The following is a 25,477-nucleotide window of genomic DNA, read 5'->3' on the forward strand; positions in this document are numbered from 1 at the left end:
CTAAAATATTCAAATATGCAGGGAATGAAGTGTGCAGGAAATTTAGCTCAGCTAGGCATGGGGTGGGCTGTGAATGAAGCCTTTCTCTCCTAAGTAAAAATTTTCCACATTATCAGCCCAAATCAGGATCTGAGAACTGAGCCCACTTAAAATTGTCTTTTGCTTTATTGTTCAATTGCCTCTATTGTGTTTCTTCCAAGCCTTGAGGTGATTGCAAGATTGGTCTACCTGCTTTCCCCTGTCACCAAAAGGCTGTTCTTTAATTTTCTTACCTGTTTCTTTTCAAAACACATATCAGGCTCAATGCTCCTTTGGGAGGATCAAAAGAAAAGAAAGATGTGGAAGAGGTCCACATATGATTTTTTTCCCCTTGATCTTTAGACAATGTATAGCCACTTCCTGTCCCCTAGTCTCTCAAATTGACCTATCAGATGGTTTGGCCATAAGGGAGATACCACCAAGTCAAGTAGCCATCCAGGGCTAAAAGACACTGTTTATCATTGGGAGGTGGGCAGCTGAGGGCATCCTGAATTAATAAGGATGCTTTTTCAATATAAGTGTATTCCATAGCATACATTTCAAGAAAGAAGATATCACTGTATTTGGTTTAGAAGAAAGGAGATATCATTGTATATCTGAAGGAGAGGGTCTAGGAGGAGTTCTCCAGGATTATATAAGGGGTTAGGATGAAGGCTGTCTGTCCCTATAGCTGGGCGAGGGAAGCAAGTACTCCCATCAAGTACTGGGAAGTGAGTATGAGTAGAAGATGGGCTTCCTGTGGAAGTGCTAGTATTTGGACACTTTGAGAAGCAAAAGCCTTTCCATTTGAAGAAAGAAGAGCAGAGTTCTGTGCATTGATGGAATTTAATGGTCCAAATGATGGCGAGTGACAACATAAAAGCAGGCCGCTAGAGTCCTGAGGACAGGATGTCCTCCTGTGTTCTCTAGCCTTGTGTTCCTGGTTTCTCTTTGTGAGGTCTCCTAGCATTTCAGGTGCCTCCAAGTATACCATGTGTTATGATTAATAAAAAGAAGATAAGATGATAAGATAATAAGATGCCAGGCAACAGATATTATATAATATAAGGTTTATTGAGCATGGGGAGGTGAAGGGAAAAGGGGGAAGGGGTACCCCAGAGAGAGAAAAGAAGAAGGAGAGAGAAAAAGTAGAGACAGAGAGTGAGAGGAGAGAGAGAAAGAGAGAGAGAGAGAGAGAGAGAGAGAGAGAGAGAGAGAGAGAGAGAGAGAGAAAGAGAGACAGAGAGAGAGAGAGAGAGAGAAAGAGAGAGAGGGAGACAGAGGGGGAGAGAGAGAGAGAGAGAGAGAGAGAGAGAGAGAGAGAGAGAGAGAGAGAGAGAGAGAGAGAGAGAGAGAGCCTGTCTTTTATATGGCCCTGGGCAGGGCCATGTCCCTGTGGCAGGTAAGCAGTGACATCACAGGTAGGCAGACTGAAGCAGAATCCTAACACCACAGGTATCACATTGCTGGTATCACAGGGCAGGCAGATGGGCTGAGATGCAGGGATGACTCCCTTGATCTTAACATAGGTTATTTCAGACACACAAATGCATCCTAGGAAGGCTAGATCTTAATGTTGGTATGAACAGCATTTGGAGACTCCGTAGTGTACACCTTACTCTAACCCTACATGTACACTTGTGGAACATTCAAGTACAACCATGCTCCAGACTAGTGTCCCTTCTGGAGAAAAGAAAAGAATCATGCAACACAGATGCTGTGAGTTCCTCCTTGGAGAGGGTTTCGAGAAAAGATGCAGAATTCTTCTGGGTGATGGTGCTCCTAAGGCTTTAAGTTGCTATTGGAGGCTTAATTTGACTTAAGAAAACCCTTTGCCTTCATTCCTCTTCCTGTCATTCTTTTCCATCGTCCCCTCATCCGTTCTTACCCCTACAATGACGACTTGAAAACCCATCACTTCTCCCTTCCAGTTCCTCCTGCCTTCTCTTAATCCCTGCACATGGGAGATAGGAACTTCAGTCTGGCTCCCACCAAATCTCCAGAATTAATATTTGATGTCCACAAATACATGTGGTATTTATGTGTGTTGTGTGTATATCCCTTATATTATATGTCCCACCCTTAGTCCTCATGTCCCATGTGAATGTTGGGAAAATACAAGAGAACCAGGATTCTCAAAGACTTTCCCTAACCATGTTCCTTAAGACTGCTCATCTGTATGCAACGTTGTCACATCCTTGCGGCTGTGTGGTGCTTTTGCATGTTTTTAAAGGGTAGACCCGAGAAGAAATGAGTGGGACAAAGCTTGAACACGAAGTCGATGGGAGCAGCCTGGCTGGCTCCGGCATTTGCTCTTTAAGCCTCCCATCATGCATTGGCTTTGTGCTGCCTACTGGAGAGGAGGGGTGGGGGAAGGGGAACCTCCTGTGCCATCTGTCCTGAGACTTGCCACAGTGTGTCTCCATTGTGCTGATGTCCGCTCTCTTTCTCTCACTCTCTCTTGCCTCCTCCATGGTGGACACATGCTTCCTCTCCTTAACTGGACCTTCTGCTTCCTTTCTGTAGGTAGAAGTAAAGGTAGATCGCTTTATTTATATCAGTCTTTCAACCTACCAATGTGCATTCTGAATTATTCATGCATGTGAGGGGACACTGTTGATTTCGATGAATATATAGGTCATATTAGAAGTTAACTGTTTTTTTAACATCGTGTGAAGGAAAGAAAACCCATTGTGATTGTTGTCCTTCAGTGAACCCTGTGCTCAGTGTTGGGGATGGTTCTGCTTACCCCCTAAAGCTAGTCTGAACCTTAGATATGACATCACATGGTGCCTAACAGGAATAGGGTCTCTTGAAGTGGACATGCTGTGTGGAGATGTGTTTTACTCCATTGTAAGGTGTTCTAAGACCCGTTCTTGTGATGTATATTTCAGGTATGGGGAGAAAAAGGTGTCTCATAATTGATGGATTTTACACGTAACTGGATTTGGAGCATCATCAGCACCAGGGTGATAATGGAGGAGAAAGGGGAGAATTGCCTAATTTTACTAACTATAGATTTTTGGGGTGTTTGTTTATTCTTTTTTCTTCGGTATGGTAATTTTTGTACTTCTGGGAGATGGAATATTAAGAGCATGGGTGTTAGGCTAAGAAAAGTGGAAGTAGGGAAACATGGACAACTGTAGAAATAAAACTACAACACACTGGAATAAGAAAGAGGAGACGAGGGATGTTAATGTACAAAGCAAGTATTTTGCCACCTGGTTGGGGATGAGAGGTGCTAAGTGGGTGGGCTTCTTATCCTTGCCTATGCCTTTATGCTTTTTGGTGGTTAAACTCACTCATCTATCTCCAAGCCCAGAGAACCTGGCTTACATGGTAACATTGGATTAGCTGTACCAAAGTAAGGAAGACGTTAGTTGATAATTTATAAGTATGTATCTCATCCAGTTCTCCCCTCCTGGATAACTGTCCCCTGTCCTTATGGGCCAGTCCACTACTGTTGCCTTCAAAAGTTGTCAAATAGCGTAAATAGAGAGAATGAATTCTGTTGTGAGGATATGGCCAAAAGACAGGGTCGATGAGTTATTCCGGGTGCTCAACTGAGCACTTGTCAGTGAACTGGTCCTTTTTCCTTTCAGTTTTATGTCTTCTGTACAACTGCCTTGGGAGTGTTTTGGCTATTTCCGTTTTGATCTTGCTTGGTTGCCTGCTCCTTTAATGATAACCCCAGGTGGATTAATCCTAAGAAACCTTCTACCCTGAACCCTTACCCCATTTGCAGAATTGACAGAGTAGGTGGGGAAGAGGAAGAGGCCAGTGGCCAGAGACCTCTTTCTAGGTGAAACCACCCATCTGCCCACGACTTAGTTGGATGAAAATGTGTGGTACCATTTCTCTCTTCTCCTCTCCCCTCCATCCTCCTGTCTCTTCATCTTTCTTTTCGAACATCCCCTAAAAATGGTGTTTGGGGCATCTGTGGGTTTTGCACATGGGATCTTTCTTTCTGTGGGTCATTGCTGTCATCATCCATACTGGCTATACTTTTGTATGCCAGCCATTGTGCTCTGTGCTTTGTGGGTCTTGTCATACTTAACACCCACTCTTCTATGAGGTCTGTAGTGGAATTATCTGGGCTTAATGGTACTGATAACAAGGCACAGAGAGATGTATGGTGCCTTGTAAATGAGAATTAAATACAAATCAGAGTCCATGATCACTACTCTATACGGCCTGTCTGAGATACAAGTATCATCTCCATGTACTAACCTCCTACCTCTCTTTCAGATACCATTTGTTCTTAAGTTCCAGCCTGCTACCTTACATTTGCTGCAGCATATATCCATATAAATGTCACCTCGTACTGTCACCTCTCTATGTCAGAAGCCAACCTTAGTGTCATTTGTCTACAAACAGGTTTCTTGTTCTGGTGTCCCTTCTTCCTCACCGCCCAGGCTTGACTAATACAAACTCTTTTCTGTCTTCTTCCTTCCTGAATGCTCACCCTCCAGTGAGTGGAGAGAGCATTCTGGGATTGGCTCTAGAATGACTTTTGCGTTGCTGTCTGCATCCAGAACTTATTAGGTCACTATCCTTTCCTAGTGTATCTCCCTGTTGATTTTTCCTTCCGGTCAACCCACTGATGGAGAGCTGTGTAAACTCTGCTGTCTACCACGTGGGATACAGGACTAGCCACTTCACTTCCAGAGCAGTCTCCAGTGTGGGCCCCATTTTTCTCATTTAACCTTTTCCCTTGAGCTTCCGTACAAAAGTGCTGCTTCAGCCAAACAGGCCACCAGCTTACCTTACAGGATGCTTACTCTGCCAGCTCCCTTTCTCTCAGCAGCCTTTCCTCCCTGATCCTCTGCCCACCCTGCTCACACTGAGAACTCCTGGTTTCTTTGATGTCATTCGTGAGCATTGCTTGCAGTGCTGAACTTTCCCTCCATGCATCTTTCTAAGAACTTGTATTAAACTTACTGGGGACTAGGCCACCCATTTCTATAGATTGCAAGTATGTGGAAGGCAAACACTTTCATTGGCTAGTGTCCAGACGTGCTTAGTATAATGTGTTACATGAAAAAGGAATTCAAAGTCTCTGATCCTTCTTATCTCGCTGTCAGTTATTTCCCCCAAAGTGAAAATAAAGCAAAATTAAAATGAAATCGGATCACATAGCTCATCAGCTCAAAAAGCTTCTGGTGGACTCTCATTAAGTTCTCCGTCTTAGGCTTTACATATAACCTGGTCCCACTGTGGCCTCTGCCTGCCCTGTAGTGTTCTTTATGTCAACCCACATTGCTTTTCCCTTCCCACGAACTCTTCTTTGAGCTCTTCCCCATTTCCAGAATGCCTTTAGATACCCTTTCCCCCTTACTATCTCAAGGTTCAGTCTCTTAGATCTGCCAGATTTCATGCTACTCTTCTGAAGTGGCTCTACTCAATTTTCTTGCATGATGCATGAGGTGTACTCATGTTTCAAGCATCACTTACCTACCTCCCCCCAAAGAGTATAGAGGACTGTGTCTTGGCCATCACTGTTAGCCGTTCTGTATGAGCCCAAAATTTGGTCCAGAGCTGTACATGATAGATGCCAAAATAATTGCCTGATGCTTAACTAAATCAAACAATTGGCTTTTAGATATGGGGCAGAAATAGGTAGGATTTGACTTTTCAGTTGTTGGTGCTCTTAGTGGGGTCATTCTCCTTCAGACACTTGCACCCCTTATTACCACAGACCACTTATCAAAAGAGTCCCAAGGGCCATGGGGAGAGACCAGGCATTCTGGCCCCAGTGCCCTTTTCTACTGGCTCTTCTCTTTGCCCTGTGTATACAAATATCAGAGGGAAATGGTTGTGGATTATAAGAGCGTAAATATGAGAAAGTCTTGGACTAATGTCAAGTGTTTGTCAGAGAAAAGACTAGAGATGCTTCAGATCTTGTCATTCTTTAAAAGCCTAGTGATAAAATAGTAAGCCCAGTGAGGTTAAATCTATAGGACTGAGCAGGGGTTCTGGCATAATGTCAACCTCTGCATTCAGGAGGACACTGGGTAGCCTGCGGCCAAAAGCAAGAGTGGTTTTATTCAGCAGGAGCTGACCAGTGGAGTTCTTCCTAAATCAGCATTTTCTAGCTTTTAAATATGCTCTCCATGGCTTCTCCTTAAGAATTGAGAGTTCGTTTGGGTTCATTCCCTGTTCTCTTGTCCATTTGGGGACAGTCTACACTGAGGCAAGTGATCCAATACTTTCCCCTGAAATTGAATTTGGAGCAGGAGTTGCCAACTCAGATGCCAACAGAGAGACCTCATAGCTATTGTCAAGACTCAAACTAGGAATAAGTTGAAAGCACTAGGTAGTGGTGGCAGAGACTGTGGCAAACTGGAATACACAAATCCTGTCTGCGTCAGCAGCCTCTGCTCTGCCTCACGTGATTGCTACCATGCAAGAATGTGGGTTGTTTATCACCAGGGCTTCAAGAGAGACTGGATGTGTGTTTTAGAAAACATACCAGCTCTTAACTTCATTCTCTTCCTGTAGAATCTGCAGTGTAAATGAATGTGAGTACACAAAGAGTGTACATAGCACTTGCCAAATGACTCAACTGATGAGCTACAAGTTTTTTTTTTACCTGTGGTTTAAGAAAGAGACAGGGCAAACTGTTTCTCTGAGATTTCCTGTTGGTTGTGAGCAGTTGGCGGGAGAGAGGCACAACAAGCATGCTTAGTTTTCTTTTTGATCATAGCAGTCAGTTTCAGAAATCTTTCTTTCTCCTCCTGCTACTATCATAGATCTTCATGCATTCTGGGAATTTTGTTTTGTTAAATGATGTAGACGTATTCAGGAGGATGTGTAGACTGTTGAGAATGGCCAGGAAAAAAAAAAGGTAGTGTTCATCTTCTATAACTGCCAAGGACTGATAAGGTATATATCATAAAAGTTGTAGTGGATACTTAAGTCCTTTTTCTTTTTCCCTACAGAATATTTACTGAACATACATTCTAAACACACATTCAAGCTTTTAGATGTTAGAGACTATTTGTGATTTATTTAATGTGTGTTTTTCCCATGTAGATCTGGTCATTGGCCTTCTAATGCTGAAGTAATGAACTGGCCAAATTGGAAAGAGAGAATCAAGCTACATGAACTTGAACATTAACTCATGTAGGCTGTATTTTGCTGGTAATAACATTAGGAGAGCTGATTGGAGAAGTTGAGCTCCCTGTTGTCCCTGCTAGGATTCAGGCACCCTGCAAATAAGTTACTGTCTTGATAGACAACTATTTATGCAAATCAGTAAATGTAATGCCAGCTACTAATTATGAAAATAAACTCATCTGTGCTCTATAAATATCTAATTATAATAAAAGAGGCAATATTATATTTCCATCTCTTGTCTCATCTGTTTTTCCTCCACTAATTTTTTCCCTCTTAACAATGAATAAAATCACTTTGTTTTTTAAAAAGCCCACTTTCCATGTTTCTACCCACCCTTCTTCTAATGTTTTGAAAATCTTTTGGGGAAAATGGATGTCTTTGAAACATAAAAGGTAAATTGCCTGATGTTAGTAGTTCTGTGTTTCAGCAGTGATGACTTTAAAATGATGCTTTTAAATACGAAAGGTAGGTTGTTACTTCTTTCTCTCCTTGTTCAGAAATTTTCATTGGACATTGAAGACATTTTTTACACAATTGTTTTATTTTGGAACATTTAAAAACTGTGAATGTTAAGATCTATTAATAAAATGTTCACTATGCCATTGGAATGTCTCAGTTAAATTCCAGTTGACAATACATGAAAGAATGTATTTTCTGGATTATCTATTTGCACGGACTTTTGCTTAACAAGTCAAGTTGGTTGGTCTGAAGGGATATATATAATTTTCAATAGCACGTCGATAAGTCTACCCATAAGAACTAGACTTTGGTAGTGCCTGAAGGTAAAGGTTATGTTGAATTTCAGTGTACTATCTTTATGATATATCTTATGTATAAAGACCTCAAAAGAGTTGCCAGTTAGAAAAATGTTGACAAGAGTACAACCATGGTGTATCTATTTATATGCCTAAGCTTATATCTGTCATGATTCCTTTCTCAGGTATGCAAGGCAGGAGTCTGTGTATCTAGGTATAAGTGTAGTTTGTCCAAAAACTCATTGATAGGTTTATGTAGTATTGATATGTTTCCAAATATAGCTTCCATTTTTAGATATACCAAAATATATTTCAGTATATTTCTGAACTTAGTAGAATCTCTCTTTCAACATTAGCAAATCAAGGTTTATTTAGCTCCTAACAAGTATTCATGCAGAGTCAATATCCTATGGCTCTCAACGAGTATTCATGTATGGTCAATGGCTACTAGGCACTGGGTATCCAAGGGTTGAGGGGAACAAACGTGCTCCAGACCCTTTGATGGCGAGAGTCTGTGGGAGTTTAAAGGCGACTTTCAACGACTTCTTCTAAATTAAACTGACTTAAACATAATCTATTTTTGACTTACTACAGTTTTCAATATTAAGCTTTGTTTTTTTTTTTTTTTTTTTTTACTTTTAAGGGAAATGTAATAGGTAATCATTTTGTTACTCAACTCCTCTACTCTTTAAATTCTCAGATTCAGAAAAGTCGATATGTTTTGTGTGTGTACACGTAGAATATGTTTCAACTTGTATATTATCTATCTTCACTGGTGCATAGCATATGCAATATAGAGTATATTAAATGTATGATTACTAGAATACGGCTTAAGGTTTCTTGCCAACACTGTCCATATTAGGAGATATGCTGCATCTGTCATTCCATAAGTTTATGTCACGATACTCTCTGTTTGTTTTGAATTTACGTGTTTGCTCCCTCTCCAGATATGAGTGTGCTTGTCTAACAATCCACTGCAGACCATCACTGGTTTTAGCTTCATTAAGAAGGATGAACCGTGAGAGACAGAGCCATTGTGGTTTTCACTGTGTGTAAACAGAGGCAATCCTGTTGTGCTTTTGTGAGGCAGCTTGGCCTTGTTTTTGATGAAGCTCATGTTTCTCTTTGCACAAAGACCATATCTAATTGATATCATTGGGTTTTCTCTCTTTTTTTTTCCTAAGGCATTTAGCAGTGAGTAGAATAGCAGAGGAGGAAAAGAACATATGCTTTGTAAAAAGCCAGACTAATAGTGCTTTCTGATGGACATCTGATTTTAAAAGTGTTGCATCTTTCACTAAAATTTACATGTAAAGTAAGGGCAGGCACAGTGACATGAAAGCTAATGCAACTGGCACATCTTGACATAATAACAATCACAAGAAACTGGAGATCCCAGATGGCAGCTTGGCCTTTGCCATCCTTTTAATAAGCTACTAACTGCTAATTATTTCACTCTTATGGGCAAGTTAATTTACTGTTGACTCTTAAAGATATACTGCTCCCTCACTCCCACCCCCACCCCCAGCCCACACAAAACAGAGCCTTTCCACCTGCAGCTTTGGAAACTGCTGCTGCTTAGTCTGGAAGCTTTCCAGCCAATTGTAACAGCGGTGGCAAGAACTGGGGTGAAAAATGTTGCTTAATACATAGATTTTCTGTGTTTTTTTTTTTAAATATAGATCATTTAAAAATTGTTTGGCTAAGGATCCATTGTGTGTGCATGCGTGTGTATGTGCATGTGTAAGAGGCATAGATGGAGCAGCCAAGACACAGGGAGAATCTGAAATTTGGAGCCTATTTAAGAGTGAAAGAACAGCTGCCTTTTAAATGGTTGCTAATTCTGACAATTAATGCTATTTTGTGAGTGTGTGATTTTCTGTAATAGCAGTTACGAGGATGGTGGTGCGTAATAGCTCATTTCCTAAGCTTTATGGTAATGAAGTGCAGAGACCACAGAACTGAGAGAAAACTCAGGCCCCATACTCTGGCGTCCTTTTAAATGAAAAGCCCACAAAGCATGCTTTTCCTACCCTGTTCTTCAACTGCCTTAGGATGATCTTGCTTTTGAGCAAAAGCACAGATTATTAAATGAGTGACGTGTAAGCAGCTTGGGTGCATCAGGAGTGAGCATTTGGAAGAAAACCTTGTTTGCAACAAGCTGTCTGACAATCAAAATATTTACTTAAAGATAAACTAATAACTGTTCCTTGCAAATGCCTGTAGATTTGTTATTGAGATGAGAGTCAGAACTTTGGCTTGGTACCATCGAAAAAGAAATCTCAAGCCTCAGAGAGGTTTTTTTTTTTTTTTTTTTTTGTATTCTATTCATCCTAAAACAAAATAAAATATGTAGCAAGTAAGGACATATGTGGGAAAAAAATCAACCCATTTACTTGAAATATTCACCTTGAGCTTGTTCAACTAGTTACTATAGTCAGTTGTTTGTTGTGGCTATTAAAAGTTACCAAATGGTTTAAATGTGTTATAAAAAATCACATTCTTCTGTTATTAGTGATTTCTGTAAACACAAACTTGGTGATGCAGGTTTGGCCCACTGTCATCCTTACCATGATGCCTGTGTTATGCTATTGGCAGGAAGGGTCTAGAACACACTCACTCAATGTGCTTAACGCTTTTTTAGTTGTTAACTTGGGAAGCTTTAAATGTTATCTTTCTTTAAAATTAATATATCTCCAGGCTCCAAAATAGCCCTTAGGGAAAAATATAAATGCACATGAAACGCTAGGGAAAGTTTTGTTATTTCTCAGGATATACTCTTAGACAGTGTGCTAAGTCAGACTGCCATCTTGTGAAAAGCTTTTGAGAAAAGCGAATGTTTATAGACCCTTGTCTATATATAAAACTTCTCTCTCTCTTTATATATATATATATATGTTATATATAATGATATGTTATATATTAATATATGTATGCATTACACATATTTATATCACATATATTATCACGTATATTAAGTATCAAGAAAAAATACTTCTAGAAATGCAGGTTTAAATAACATTGAGCCCTTTTTATTGTGGTAATGAAGAAACAACCCAAGGCCTCAGGGCACACTGGGGCAGCATCCCATCACTGAGCTACCCCTCCAGTCCTTGTAAGCTGTGTCTTTTCACTGACTGTGTGACTCTGCCCAGCCTTTGTTATGATAGCGCAGATTGTCAGTCTTCCAGAAGGCAAAAGTACTCTTCAGAGTTACCTATGGAATTCATCTTCTGCAATCTTTATTTTAGACAAGAACGTAAAAAACTAAAACCAATGTTCAGATAAAGAACTTGGGACAAGACAATTCTAAAGCCCTTTTCAAGTGTAGTGTGCCTCAGCACCTCTAGAAAGAAGCCTTTGGGTTGGTTTTACTTAAGAATGTCTTTAACCACATTTTCTGTTTTGATTGGGAATAGTGTTTTTAGATGGGTTTGTTTCAATAGGGAAATTACTGCTTCCTGGTGAAATGCATAACACAGATGTTTAAACAACTGCAGTTTTAGACACTAGTCTTCTTAAAACACTTGCAGTTTGTATTACCTAAGCAGTGTGTGCAAACAGTAACGGCTCACTGACCTGCAGGAAGTGCTGATGTCAGCGTAAGTCTTATGTACTTTGAAATTTGGGACAGGTTCACAGTCAGTGAATATTTAGGTGAAAGAGCTGCATCCTGTAAGAATTACTTGTGCTTTGCTTAGGACTCATTGGCTTAGCAAGGGATTGTGGGCTCTCTTCACATACAGCTGAGGATTTTGAATGTGCTATCTGTTCACTATGAAGTGGCTGCCATTGATCCACCTGCAATAAATCACTTGCCTGGGTTTGTTTATCAGGCAATGGAAATGTAGTTTTCTGAGTGAGGCATATATTCCTCTGTTTCCCAAGTGACCAATAATGACTACTTATAAGTGTCTTAGTTGAAATTATGGCTTATAGTGAGTTCCTAGTTCTACACTGATTCATGGGGCAGTTGAACCTGGAATACCAGGTGTCCATGTGAATAATTTTAATCCAGAGCTATAGCTCTGGATTAAAAAGAGAATGGAGGAGGATCCATTAAGTGCCCCCCCACACTGAACATGCATGCATGCACGTGCACATGTGCGCATGCGCAGACACACACAAACACACAATGCACATGTACACACACGACTTAATTTTGGGTTTGCCTCTAATAAAAACATTAATCTATGAATCATACACATTAACAAACGTTAACATAATCACAAACAGATCTCATCAATATGACATTCAATAGGCTGAGTTATTTTGAGCATATGGTCCCTTCATTTTTAACCTTCCATAAGTTTTTACTTGTAATAAGCCTACTTGAAAGAACGTTGTAGTAATTGATGTTGGTAAAATTGTATTAAGTTGCACCGTGTCGTGTTAGCGAGGTAAGCCATGGAATTACATGTGTCCTAAAGACAATGACAGTATGATTTCCCCCCATCTGTATATGCCCGGATCCTGTATTCCAAGGTGTTTAACAGAAATCACTGTTAGTAGTGCGGTTTCAGGGTTCAGCACCGCGGAGAGCACCCAGCCTCCCTTAAGAGATAATGTGGCCCTTTTCCTTCTTTAAGATTTCCACATTTGACCATGTCCCCTGGAGGGGGAGACCTGGTGGCACTCAGAGGAAGGACAGCAAGTAGCCAAGAAGAGACTTGATACCCTATGAGAATATATAGGGGGACGTAATCCCCCTCAGGAACAGTCATAGGGGAGGGGAATAATGGGAAAATGGGGGGGGGCGGGAGGAATGGGAGGATACAAGGGATGGGATAAACATTGAGATGTAACAAGAATAAATTAAAAAAAAAAAAAAAAAGATTTCCAGTTAACCAAACCAAACCAAACCAAACCAAAACAACAGAAACCTAATTCTGATAAAACCTGTTTGTCCATTATGCCTTTCATAGATGTGTTTGTTTTTTGTTGTGAACAAAGAGAGCTATGGGATTTTCTTACAGACTTGATGGAAATATATGAGCCATGAAGAAAATAAAAGCATTTGGTTTACAGTTTCTTTACAAAATGCTGATTTGTTGACTCAGATCTTAGAAGCATATAATTTCAGAGGGAGAGGAAACTTAGAATTCCTTTAGTCCTTCGCACTGTAATTTTGCAGATGAATAAACATGCTGAGAGGGTGTGAGTGTTACACTGATAATCTGGAGCATTGTCAGGGCTTGGACCAGATTTCCTGACTCCCAATACTCTTTCTTCTTCCTCCCTCCAAATGGCCACTAAGACTTTGTTACCCTCACTGCTGAATGACATTCTTATGGATCACTCATAGGCCACTAATGCATTATGAGTGATTATCACTATTAATATTAATGAGTGACTTTTATTACTAATGCCATATAAGAGATGTTCTGGAACTGTTTGTGAACTTCATAAATAAAAATTTCTCCCAAACACCTTCCCAGTCTGAGACCTGATTGTCAGGCCTCAAGGCTTCACAAAGTGCTGGGTCTCTCTCTCTCTCTCTCTCTCTCTCTCTCTCTCTCTCTCTCTCTCTCTCTTTTCCCCCCCCTTTTTTTATTAATTTATTCTTGTTACATCTCAATGTTTATCCCATCCCTTGTATCCTCCCATCCCCCCCCCCATTTTCCCATTATTCCCCTCCTCTATGACTGTTCCTGAGGGGGATTACCTCCCCCTGTATATTCTCATAGGGTATCAAGTCTCTTCTTGGCTACCTGCTGTCCTTCCTCTGAGTGCCACCAGGTCTCCCCCTCCAGGGGACATGGTCAAATGTGAGGCACCATAGTACGTGAGAAAGTCATATCCCACTCTCCACTCAACTGTGGAGAATATTCTGACCATTGGCTAGATCTGGGTAGGGGTTTAAAGTTTACCTCCTGTATTGTCCTTGGCTGGTGCCTTAGTTTGAGCGGGACCCCTGGGCCCAAATCTGCCTATCATAATGTTCTACTTGTAGGTTTCTAGGACCCTCTGTATCCTTTTATTTTGCTATTCTCCCATGCGTCTCTCATTTAGAGTCCCAATAGGATGCCTTCCCCTCTGTCCCAGTTTCCTGGTAAGTAAAGGCTTTCGTGGGACATGCCCCTTGGGCTAGTATGCAGATATAAGTGAGTATATACCATTTGAGTCTTTCTGCTTCTGGGTTAACTCACTCAAGTGCTGGGTCTCTTAATAATTAGTTATGTCCACTGTTTTGTTTTGCCTGAAGTAAGAGAAGAGCACCAGTTGACTTTCAGCATACTTTTATCACCATTTATTTTCCTTTTTGGCGTCCTATATGTATGGTTTATGTCAGAGCAGATGTGTGTTGGGTTCTGTAAAAATGTCCTCTAAGGAGATTCTATAAGGCTATGCTCTAGGGACTGGGTTTCAAAGTGTCACTTAATGTTTTCATTTCCTTCCTTCCTTCCTTCTTTCTTTCCTTCCTTCCTTCCTTCCTTCCTTCCTTCCTTTCAGAAGGTTGTCTTGTTACTTACAAATATTTTAAATAAAAGAAATGTTGAACCTTTTCTCAAGTGAGGATATATTTTTTTAAAGCAAATACCATGTATTTCCTTCCTTCTTAGTCTCCCTTTTCAGGATTTATCTATGCATCTGATTGGTTAACTTTAGGGTCTTTTCCCTGAGGCAACTTCGGGGAATGTTGATCACTGTGCAAAGTCAGTTCTTAAATTGTTACAAAATTGCTTTCCTTTGAACAGTTTTGATCAGAAGGGCTCTCAGGTGTCAAAGTCATTTGGAGAACTAGATAGATAAGATGCATGAGCACTAAGCGTTTTTCCAGGATAGGATAAATAAATGTGTTTTCTACTATGTGCTTAGCCTTTGATAGTGATTTGTTAAAAGGCAAAAAGAAAGGCAATGATATTAAATATTTACAAGAGTGATTTAGTTGCATTATGTTATGAGCTGCATCTCTGTTTAATAGGGAACTCAGCTACTGCTGAAATAAATGTCATTAAACCAGAAGCCTATGGAGGTCAAAAGAATTTGTAGAAAACTATGATTTTTTGTTGTTGTCAACTTTACAAATCTTCTGATTTTGGTCAGCTTGCTTTCCAAAAATAACAATAAATAAAATGCATGTGAGGATTCTTAGACCCAGGCTCTTGGCCCCAATCCTTTTTGTTCAACCTGGTAGCTGGAGGCTTTTATACCTTCTTTTGTGTTGGACATCCAGAGATGGTGAAAGCTCTCTCCCCTGGAGATGAACAGTGGGGTGGGGCTCACTGCTCCTCTGTTGCTCTTTGCTTGACAGTTTGTTTTGGAGGACAGCACCTCTTATCTCCCAGAAGTCATCTTTGAAGTGAATGTGTGTGTGTGTGTGTGTGTGTGTGTGTGTGTGTGTGTGTGTGTGTGTGTGTATCCATTTGAAATTGTGTTGAGATTTTAGTATTAATACATAATTTCCCCCTTCTCTTTTACCACCCCAAACCTTCCTATATATATCTATTCTTACCCTGTTTCAAATTCATTGCCTCTTTTTCATTAATTGTATGCATATAATTTCAGGGCTGACTGTTTGGTATTGGATTACCAGTTGGTGTGCTCTTCCCTGGGAAAGACTATTTTTACGGCTCAGCATTCTGTAGTTGCCTGTAGTTCTTTGTATAGGGTTGAGGTCTTGTGTCCTCACTTCCATGTTAGCATGTCTGTTGCTGTCCTCATTCAGAATGTGTTTAAGCAGTCATGCTACTGAGACTTTATGGGTGTAGCTTCTAATATTCCTAGGAGATGCAATCTTACAGCAGGGAGTTTGAAGTGATTTTTAAGTATCCCTACTATTCATTTTTACCCAAATTAAAGATTTTTTTTTAAAGCTTTTTAAAAAATAAACTGTGAATAGTCTCATTATCTATCTCCACTTACGCACATAACAATTAATTTTATTGGACATCAGTTTTCTCTTCTGTAAATGGGAATGACAATACCTTATTATGATATATTAACATATAGTCTGTGAATTATGATATATGATAATGGTACTTATAAATAATATTATTTTAAGTAATTACACATGACTGTTCCTTTAGTAAAAATTGAGAAATATCTATGCTAACAGTATTGAGTACAGAATAGGATGTGCAGCTCTTTTGAAGTTATATTCTCTTTCCTCTAATAGTAACAATAAAGCATAATTTACTTTAAGAAGAATTGAACACAGGAGATATATACAATGAATGAAAATCAGTCTTTGTTCACGAAAAGCTCATAAAATAGTAAAGGAAACCTCTATATATTGACTCTCCAAGGGTTAGCGTCTCTCTCTCTCTCTCTCTCTCTCTCTCTCTCTCTCTCTCTCTCTCTGTCTCTGTCTCTCTCTGTCTCTCTTTCATACACACACACACACACACATACACACTCTCTTTCATCTTTCACTGTATTTTATATGCTATTTAGAATATGAAAATGTTTTATTCTTCCTGGGACAAATAGGAATTCTTTTTGCAATGTAGGGTGTGTGTGTGTGTGCTATGTGTGGGTTTGTGCATGTATAACTGTGTATATATCCATGTGTGAATGAAGATACACATATGATGACAATCATATAGAGGTACCAGTCCTTACCTTTCTATACTTTTGGAGGCAGAAGGTCTTTGCCACTATGTATGCCAGCCTAGATGATTCATGAGCTTCTTGAAATCTGTCTTTGCCTCCCATTTCCTATAGGATTCTAGGATTGCAGATGTTTTCCTTCAGAGTTTGGCTTCCTTTGTGTATATTCTGGGGATCCAAACCCAGGTCGTTAGGCTTGTGAAACAAGCACTGTTACCTACTGAGCCCTAGGTTTATGTTGTTGGTATTTCACTTGTTTTGTCTTTATGAATAGTGTTATGATGTATTGACATTGTAGTGACATCTAGTCATGTTATCTTGCTAGCCTGCATTTATTTCATCCTGAAATCTAGGGGTAGGGAGATAGATCCATTGATAAAGTGTTCATCTACCAAGCATGCAGGTGTGCATTCAGTCTCCAGAGAGCACATAGAAATGGCAGGCACAGTGAGTAGTATACTCTTGTGGTCTCAGCACCATGCAGGAAGATAAGAAGGACTCCTGGGGCATTGCTGGATAGCCAATCTAGCCTAACTGATGAGCCAATAAGGTCCCCTGATGTGAGCAAAATGGACATCATTCTTGAACATGACACCCAAGATTGTCACCTGGCTTCTACATGTACCAACCTATGTACCTGCAAACATATAAACATGCATGCCTGTGGATAAAATATTTTATTTCATCCTAGCATACAGAATAGTGGGGTGGGAGTAGTTAGAAATCAGTGAGGTGCAAAGCCATTATAGTATGTATTGGTCAGGGGATGGCTCACTTTTATGAGAAACGGTTTCCAAACCAAGTCATGCAACGCTGCTTAAATATTTCTCACTCATTGCCCCTCGCAGAGCAGAGTGATGGTTGACAGGGTGTGGACTCTGCTCCATACTGTCACTCAGGTACCCAGAACCCTCTATTCTGTGAATTAGTCATTCTGTAGTGTGTAGTCCTTCTTGGCTAAATGTAAAGGAGAAAGAGAGCCCAGAGGATATTTCAAAGGGTGAAAGCAGAAGTAATGTGCATTATTGGCAGAACTCAGTCATGTGACTCCATCCATTTGCAATCTATTTGTGAGCATGGTGTCCATCTCTACCCCAAAGGAGGACTATTTTCTGATCCTTTATCATTTTATATTATGTACATCAACTTCATTCAGCTCACATCTGTTCAAACAAAGTACCACCCCTATTTGTATGAAATAGAGGGTCAGCATCATGCCTTTGTCTATAATATTCATGCACATGCATTTCATTGTAAATAAAATGATTGCAAGTCACTGTAACTTCCTTAAATTCACTGAATCACCTCTGGAACTTGTGTAATTATTCATTTAGCTCCTGCCTCAGAACCTGCTGCTCTAACTTATTCTTACAAATCAGTAAATTTGTGACAAACTGTCTTGTAGAAAATTCTAAGAAATGATATGAACTAGAAAAGAAGTGTTTGGGAATTTACTAAAAGTGTCTTAAAATCATTATGGAGTTTAAAAGAAACTCCACACTTATCTTAGTTTCTATAGCTATTTGCTATATATGAATATTTTATTGCAGATATTCTTTACTGTTTTCACTTGACCTGGCAAATGAATTGAAAGCTAGACCCGTGGCTGGGATTTTTAGCTTGAGTTGATGGAGTGGGGCCCAACACCTGGATCAACAGGATTTTGTTTTATTCCAATTAATAGATAAAAGCATCTTATATCTGTCTTTCCTCTTTATCACCTATGCAGGGGCACTCACGATTGAGACAGTTTCATTGTTGCTTTAGCGTATCGGGTAGGAATGCTTATTTGACAGGCTGGCTTATTGTTTGTGGATGACTTGGGCATAGTTAACTGATGATGACTGGGTTTTTGTTTTTAGATTCATCTATTCTATTGTATGCCTAGGAACAATTAAAAAACATGGTATTTTAAAATGGACCCTTCCCTGTCACACTGTGCCTTCTTTCTCTGTGTAGAGAGCTTGGCTGCATCCTGTTTCTTCGGTAGATGTCAGAGTGTGGATAATTCTGGGCTTGTGATTTTTCTCTCCCATTTTATCTGCCTCTTTTTGTGTCTTTGTGTGCAAGTCTATGATTACTATTGAGTTCCCCCCACCCCTAAATGCCAGCAATTATCTCACAGGTGGAGGGATTAGGAAAGAGCTGGGACAATTGTACCAGGATTAGAATAAAGACTCCCTCCCCCTTTAAATACAGTGACAGGAGATTGAAGATTTAGAGGGGACCAGGCAGAACTGTGGGGGAGGGTGGACAATTTGCTTTGATTCATAAATCCCCAGGGAGAGAGAAGGAAGAATCTCCTGATGGAGGAAAGAATAATAAAAAGTCTGAGATGCTTGGGGTTTGGTTCTTGTTTGGGGAACTGGGGTGCAAGAATTCAGAGTGACCATTTTTTTTCTTTCTAAAATGTATTTAGCCTATTTCTTCAAAAATTATTCTGGGAAGAAAAGGAAGCTGCAGGGTCTAATGTATGTCCAGGCCAGAGAATTTTGGTGAGACATTATCTTTTTTCTAAGGGAGAATGATTTATTTAGATGATGTTTTGTCAGTTAGGGTATTTTCAGATGCGAGAACCCCACTTTGAATCAAGCTCCATTAAACAGCAAAGGGGATTTATAGATTCTGTTTCTAAGGAAGTCTAGTATACAAGGGAGGGAACCATAGCCTAGTGTCTTTCTTCTGCTAGGTGTTGGCTTTGTTTGTTTGGTGTTGGCTTCAGCCTTGGTAGGCTCATTCCTCTCTTATAATTCTTGGATGATGGCTAGAACCCAGAGTGATTTGCTTTTTGGTTCATGTACAGACTCTTTGCTGGGTTAGAATTCTCCAAAAAAAAAAAAAAAACACCCTAATGTATATATCAGTACACACACACACACACACACACACACACACACACACACACACACACACGGTTCAGGTGATCTTGGAGCCTAAGAAGTGCTAACATCTGTCATCTGCAAGTTGGAGGGAAATTGAGAGATATGGTTGCAGTTGGAACTTAAGGCCTGAGAAATGATGGTATAAATCATAGAAGGGATAGAAGAGGACCAATGGCTCAGCTTAAATGACCAGCCAGAAGCAGTGAGTTCTTTCTCTGCAGCTTTGTGCTATTGAGGCTGTCAAAGAGGGAAATCTGTTTTTACCCATTCAACTGATAGAAATGTCCGTCTCTAACAGAGACACACACTCAAAGAAGTAGTGTTTGTTCTGGATACCCAGGATGAGCTGTGTCAAGTTGGCTCAACCTTCAGTAGCTCAAGCCTATGCCTTGTCAACTTGGCATTCATACACATCTTCGCATCTCCTTAAACTACACTTAATCTCTAAATAAAAACAATAGCAAGATCCACCTAACAGGACTCATTTATCCCATGCACAACTGAAAATACATTCACTGTCCCAGAAGAGGAAGTGAAATCTTTGAGTGATGCTCACTCACCTCTTTGATAAGATATAACTTAATTGCTATGGTGCAAAGATAACACTTTTTCCATGCTACCATGGGAAGTAATGTATTTTATGCTACATGGTAAAAGGATAAAATGGGAAAGAAATAAAAGACATTTAGTATACACACATATTTATGCCAAAATAAAATCATATCCTACTTGAAGTGCCTACTCTAATAATTGGCCATATTGGTGTTTATAACTGCTTTCTTCCATTACCTATTTTGTATTCCTTCTGTCAGCAAGTATCTATGCCAATGTGGTGATTTACTTGTGGGTTGACTCATACATACACTCCTAAAGGACTGGCCTATTGTTGGTCCCTGCCTGGATTGAGCTGTTGTAGCCCTGCAGAGATCAGGGCTATCTAAGGAGATGTTTTACTAGGTCTTCTGGCTACGTTTTCCCTTTATCTCTCATGGAGTGATAATCCATGTTTTCCTTGGTAGTCAGGATTACTAATCCTAGTTATCTAGTCAGAAAAGACCCTGGAGCTTCAAACTAACTAGTTCCCCCTTTAGCTAATGAATGCCTATAATTATGGGTTTTGCTGTATTTCTTAGGTCTGAGTCATTCATGCAACAGAGTTGCCATTTTCTATAGTACCTGAGATTTAAGGGAAGGCTAGAAATTAGACCTCTAATCTAAAAGAATATATTTTATGGCAGAAAATATTCCTGGCTAAAATAATTTTTAAAATGCAAAGCCAAATCCAACTCTGTCCACAGTAAGGTCTTGGCAAATCTTGAGTGTACATCTTCATCCTCTGTCTATCAGGAGTTCCTGTTTCATGAGGATGGATATTAGCCCAGGCCTCAGCATAGCAGCAGAGGCATCATTTGGAAACAGAATGGCACTATGCAGAGGGAAAGGTGGCAAGCATCCTGATGTCTGTGTGATCAGGGAATCAGCATCATGGGCTCTCAGTTCATTGTTATGAAAAGAGGCAGGGCAACACCTATGGGAATCGAGGGTTGCCAGCCTCATGTCACTTTAAGTGAAAACTGCTCTGATGGAGTTTCTCTCCTGCTTAGATTGCTAGGCTCTATTTAGGTCAGCTGACATGGATTGCTATTGATGGATAAAGGAGTAAGGAGGTCCTCTAGTCTCAAGTGTGTTTTTAACAGAGTGGCTCTTAGTAAATATCTCTTTCTTGGATGCCTCACTTCATTCTCAGTCTTTCTTTTCAGCTGCACTTAACCAGCTCTTGCCCCTTAGCATACTGACCTAATTCTCAACCATACATTTCATTTAGGCTTTTGAGGCAGTACTGCTTCTCTGTTACAGCTGTTGTTTGTTCCTTCTTGACCTATGGCCACTGGTCTCATCACTGGCTTTACCTGTTCCCAGATAGCATCAGACTTTGGCTAAAGAAGCAGGCAGAATAAAAGAAGTCTAAGACACATTAGCTGTGAGACTCTGGTACTCACATCCTGTAAATCAAATACCAGGAGTACAGACCTCTCCCTCAGTGGGCTGCTGTTTCTCAGGCTCCAGCTACATTAGACTTTCTCAAACCACATATTTTTAGGAGGGGGTATTCTCAAAGTTTACTATGCACATGAATCATCTGGCCATTTGTTAAACTTGAATTCTAAGATAGGAGAGTTGGGCTGGAGGATAATATTCTGCATCTTTAACAAGCTCTCCTAGGGAAGCACGCCCATACTACTCTTGCGTAGACCACTCTTAGGACGTCTTTAAGGCATTGAGTGATGATGCAAATTAAGCCATCTGGTCCTCTCTCCTCCACAGTCAGGACAGAATGTAAAGAGCTCCCGCCCTGCCCCCACCCCCCCAAAAAAAGCAGAACAGTAGCAAGAGACCAAGGGCTCCAGTCTTAGCGTCAGGTTGTTACTGTTAGGTAGCTAAGGAGGCATCTGGTGAAACTCAGGCTTTCTCATTCTCTTTGGATGTCAGAAGAGGGGTGCCAGTCTTTGCCTCCGTAGCCATGTCTGTACAGGGCGTAATGACATTGGCTTACCTCCCAGAGTCTGGGGAACAGCCAGTCATGTCTTTTTGTGATAGATACATAGTGCTATTTTGTCATTTTAATAAGGAAAAAAAAACGCCATGGGGAATAGCCTGTAATTAATCCTATTGCCACCATACCCCTAAACACCACCTAGTTTTGTAGCGAAGATGCAATTTGGGGGAACACAAGAATGTTCACAAGCTGCCCGGTGTAAATTTCTTGTGCTTATCCACAGGCTGAAGCATGGCACGTGTCCCAGCCCCAGGTCCCTTCTCTTTCCCTGAATTTACAAGAGTGCTTTCTTACAGACTAGCAGCTGTTATAGGCTTGAGAGACCCACAGCAGCATGAAGATGTTTTACGTTCTCATCAGCTCAGACCCAGTGCTGAGGCTTATAGCTGGGCATAGGGTATACCGCATTTACGTTTTCTCTAAAAATACATCGTCTGTCTGGTGATCTCTGTACTCTGTTCAGACCCTCTCGATCTCACCGTCTTTATGTTCTATCTGTATAATCTCCCCGAAAGACCATATCTACACAAAAACACACAGAAAAAAATGCTTAGCTTCTAGTAAGGCAGGGTACTTAACCCTCTACGTGATTCCACTGTTTTATTTGGACTAGAGCTGGGAGGAAAATAAAAGCACGGGGCTGCTGTTGGGGACACACACAGGTGAGCTAGGAGGCTCTCTGTCCACAATTGGCTTCCTGTGTCTTTATTGGCCCGGGGGTTTATGATGAGGACTGGCGCTAGCATCAGTGGCTGGATGGAGGTGTTTACCTGCTGTCTTCAGGGATATGGTATGAGCAGCTGTAAGGCGAGCTGGTTATTTTGTATGCTCTGAGAAAGGTTAAAATGTGGCTCTTTGGCTTCCCTGGAGGACTAATCCTGTAACAGGAGAGCCACAGAAAAATGCATACTGCTTGGGAAGGGAGCCTGCACCAGGGTTTAGTATAGTTAGTTGTTGTTGTATAGTTACAAATAAAATCCAGAAACTTAAATCTGAATTGAAGCAGTGAGATGAAAAAGACAGAGAAAGAAATGAATTATTTATTTCATCACTTGGGTCCTGAAAATGTGGAGTGGGCATTAATCTCCTTTGAACAGGAGCCTTTGGGCCAGGCTTGAGGTCACTTGTGCAAGGTCTGACCTTATCTACTCCTGGCCAGACACCTCAGCTTCCAGTGAATTCCTTTGAGAATAATCCAAATCGAGCCCTTACCCTGTTGTTCTGAAGAATTGAGAATTTACCTAGCATGCAGTCAGGGGAGTAGAAAGTGCTTGTGCCTGTGAATTCTCATAATCCTGTAATTTCCCAACAGATGCAAAGGCAAGGAAAAAAAAAAGGCGTGTCATGTAGGAGAGTACACAGGGAGCCAGGGACCCTGTGTGAATCTCCCATGCACTATGCTGGGTCTGAACAGATCCTGTCCACTGAGTCCGTTTTGCAAAGCAATCCGTTGTGGAGCATCTATTGTCCCCATTTCTCTGGTGAAGAAATTGAGGTTTAAAGAGTGTCTTTCACTCGCCATCACCCAGCACTTAATTATCCTCGCTGGGGTGTTTGTTGTATCTCTGTTTTGAGCACTTCTCTTTGCTTCAGCTTACTGCTTTCTGTCTTGCCCAAGGCAGCAGAGGCAATATAGACCCCCCAAACTTCCCCAAGACTAGGAAGGGAGAAGGAAGTATTTCAGGGGTTTCATGAAATACAAAACAAAACAAAACAAAAATGTCCCTCTTCATAAAGATTCATTATTTGTCCTTTTGTACTCCCCTGGCCTGTCCACCAGTTTTCTTCTGGCTTCATCAACATTTGTATCTGTACACTCTACCTTCTTTCTGCTTCCTTCTGCTCTTTACAGAACATGAATCTTATTGCAAAGTTGCCATCAGAGCTTTCTGTTTGATTTAGCTGATTTCCCTTGCTAACATATTTCTGAGTCAGATACTTAGAGGAAGGTATTGTTCTTTGTATATTTCTGTTTCGGCGACTAACACAGGGCTTCTGGTTTCAGGGTAACTCGAGGTGGAGGGACTAGGTGAACTTTTCCCATAAATAGTTTTAAAGTTTCAAGGTTGACAAATCAATGAAAATAAAGGTATGCGTTTAAAACCACTTAGCGTCCTCATTGGTGATCATTCACCCATTGCTGGTCCCTTCCCCACCAAATCCTCCTTTTAGGTGTTCAGGAGTTAGAGCTCATATTACTTAAGCCAAGAGTTACTATCTGATGGACATTGAGCATAAATGAGGGACGGCTCTGAAGGCTTACATGGCAGAGATCTTCTGGCATAACCTTCTACTCTGGCTGTCTCTTTCAGTGAAATTAGCCTCAAATTATTATCCCACACTTATCATTCCTTTCTACCACACTACCCCCCCCCCCCAGACAACAGGGAGTTTTTCTTTCCACTTAATTGGTGCTTAAATTTCATATTAAGTTAGAAAATATTACTGCATCTCTGTGAGTTCTTAGGGGTGAGGGTTGTATGAATGAGACAGTTCTGAAGGTTGACAGTTCTGTGGAGAAGACAACTGTCAAAAGTGGGAAAGCTGTACCTGTGAGGTTTTGAAGAAGAGACACAGGGTGTATTAGGCAGGAAGATGCCCAGATCATCTGGGGAAGCATGACCTTCCCATTCCAGCTGTTCTCGAACATCTACCTCGCTCTGGCTGTTCTCTGAGCATGTGCTCAGAGCCTGGATGCTCCAGTGACCATGTTGCATTGTGTTGTAACATTCTCTTTGTTGGCTGGTTGTGTCTGCCATTTTGCCTGACTTGATTTAATGTCTTTAGAAGTTCCACAGACAAACAAATCTTCCATGAGCTCTCTATGTCGCCTTGCTGATGGAAGACTTTTAATGACCCCTTCAGTTCCTCAACAAATGAAGTCTTAGCTCCCTACCCTAGCATTCAGTACTTCACATTTTAGCCCAGATTCAGCACCCACCACACCTACTGGCACATTCTGATATCTGCACCCCTCTAGCAATTGGTTAAGCCACAGCCTTGCCTCTTCACATCAGCCCATACCATTCCATATCTTAGATATCTAGCCATATCTAGCCATCTATTAATGTTTCATTCAACTCTCCCCCCGCCCTGTGTCACTGTACCTGACTATAGAGAGCTCTTTAGAATGTCACTGTACTTCCTGTGATATCACCCAGTGACACCTATTGGGTACCATCCCTTTCTGTAGTTTATGCTGCCAACTGCACATTTCTCTAATCAGGATGTGAGCTCCTGCAGGCTGAGCACATCATGACGACTGTTATGCTTCTATAGATAGGTGCTCAAAGCATATAGGATGGTAGGCTTATCGCACCCAACTAGTCAGATTAGTGTTACAAAGTGTCTGGTACAGCGCCAGGCATAAATGCATAACCGCGGGATGGGGTGCACGTAGAAAAGAACTTGAGGGATTTAAATGTGAAGAAGAAATGTTATATATGCTTCTCAGTTTTCAGCCTACAAAAGCAAAGATGGTATTTTCATGTTTGTGGAGGTAAAGGTAAAGGTGGTTTGGGGCTGCAGAAGCTGAGGGTTGATGTAGGGGAAAAGAGATAATAGGAAGAGGTGATACAGTGGGAAAGATGAAG

The 25,477-nt window shown here is 40.8% G+C and overlaps 1 protein-coding gene across 30 annotated transcripts in view; it reads left to right on the top strand.

Moving 5' to 3' along the window:
- Positions 1–25,477, top strand: part of Nrxn3 (neurexin 3) — a 1,522,640-nt gene that overhangs the window by 56,204 nt on the left and 1,440,959 nt on the right. The window lies entirely within an intron of this gene.

This window comes from Acomys russatus, chromosome 1 (assembly GCF_903995435.1).
Source record: "Acomys russatus chromosome 1, mAcoRus1.1, whole genome shotgun sequence".
NCBI lineage: Eukaryota > Metazoa > Chordata > Mammalia > Rodentia > Muridae > Acomys > Acomys russatus.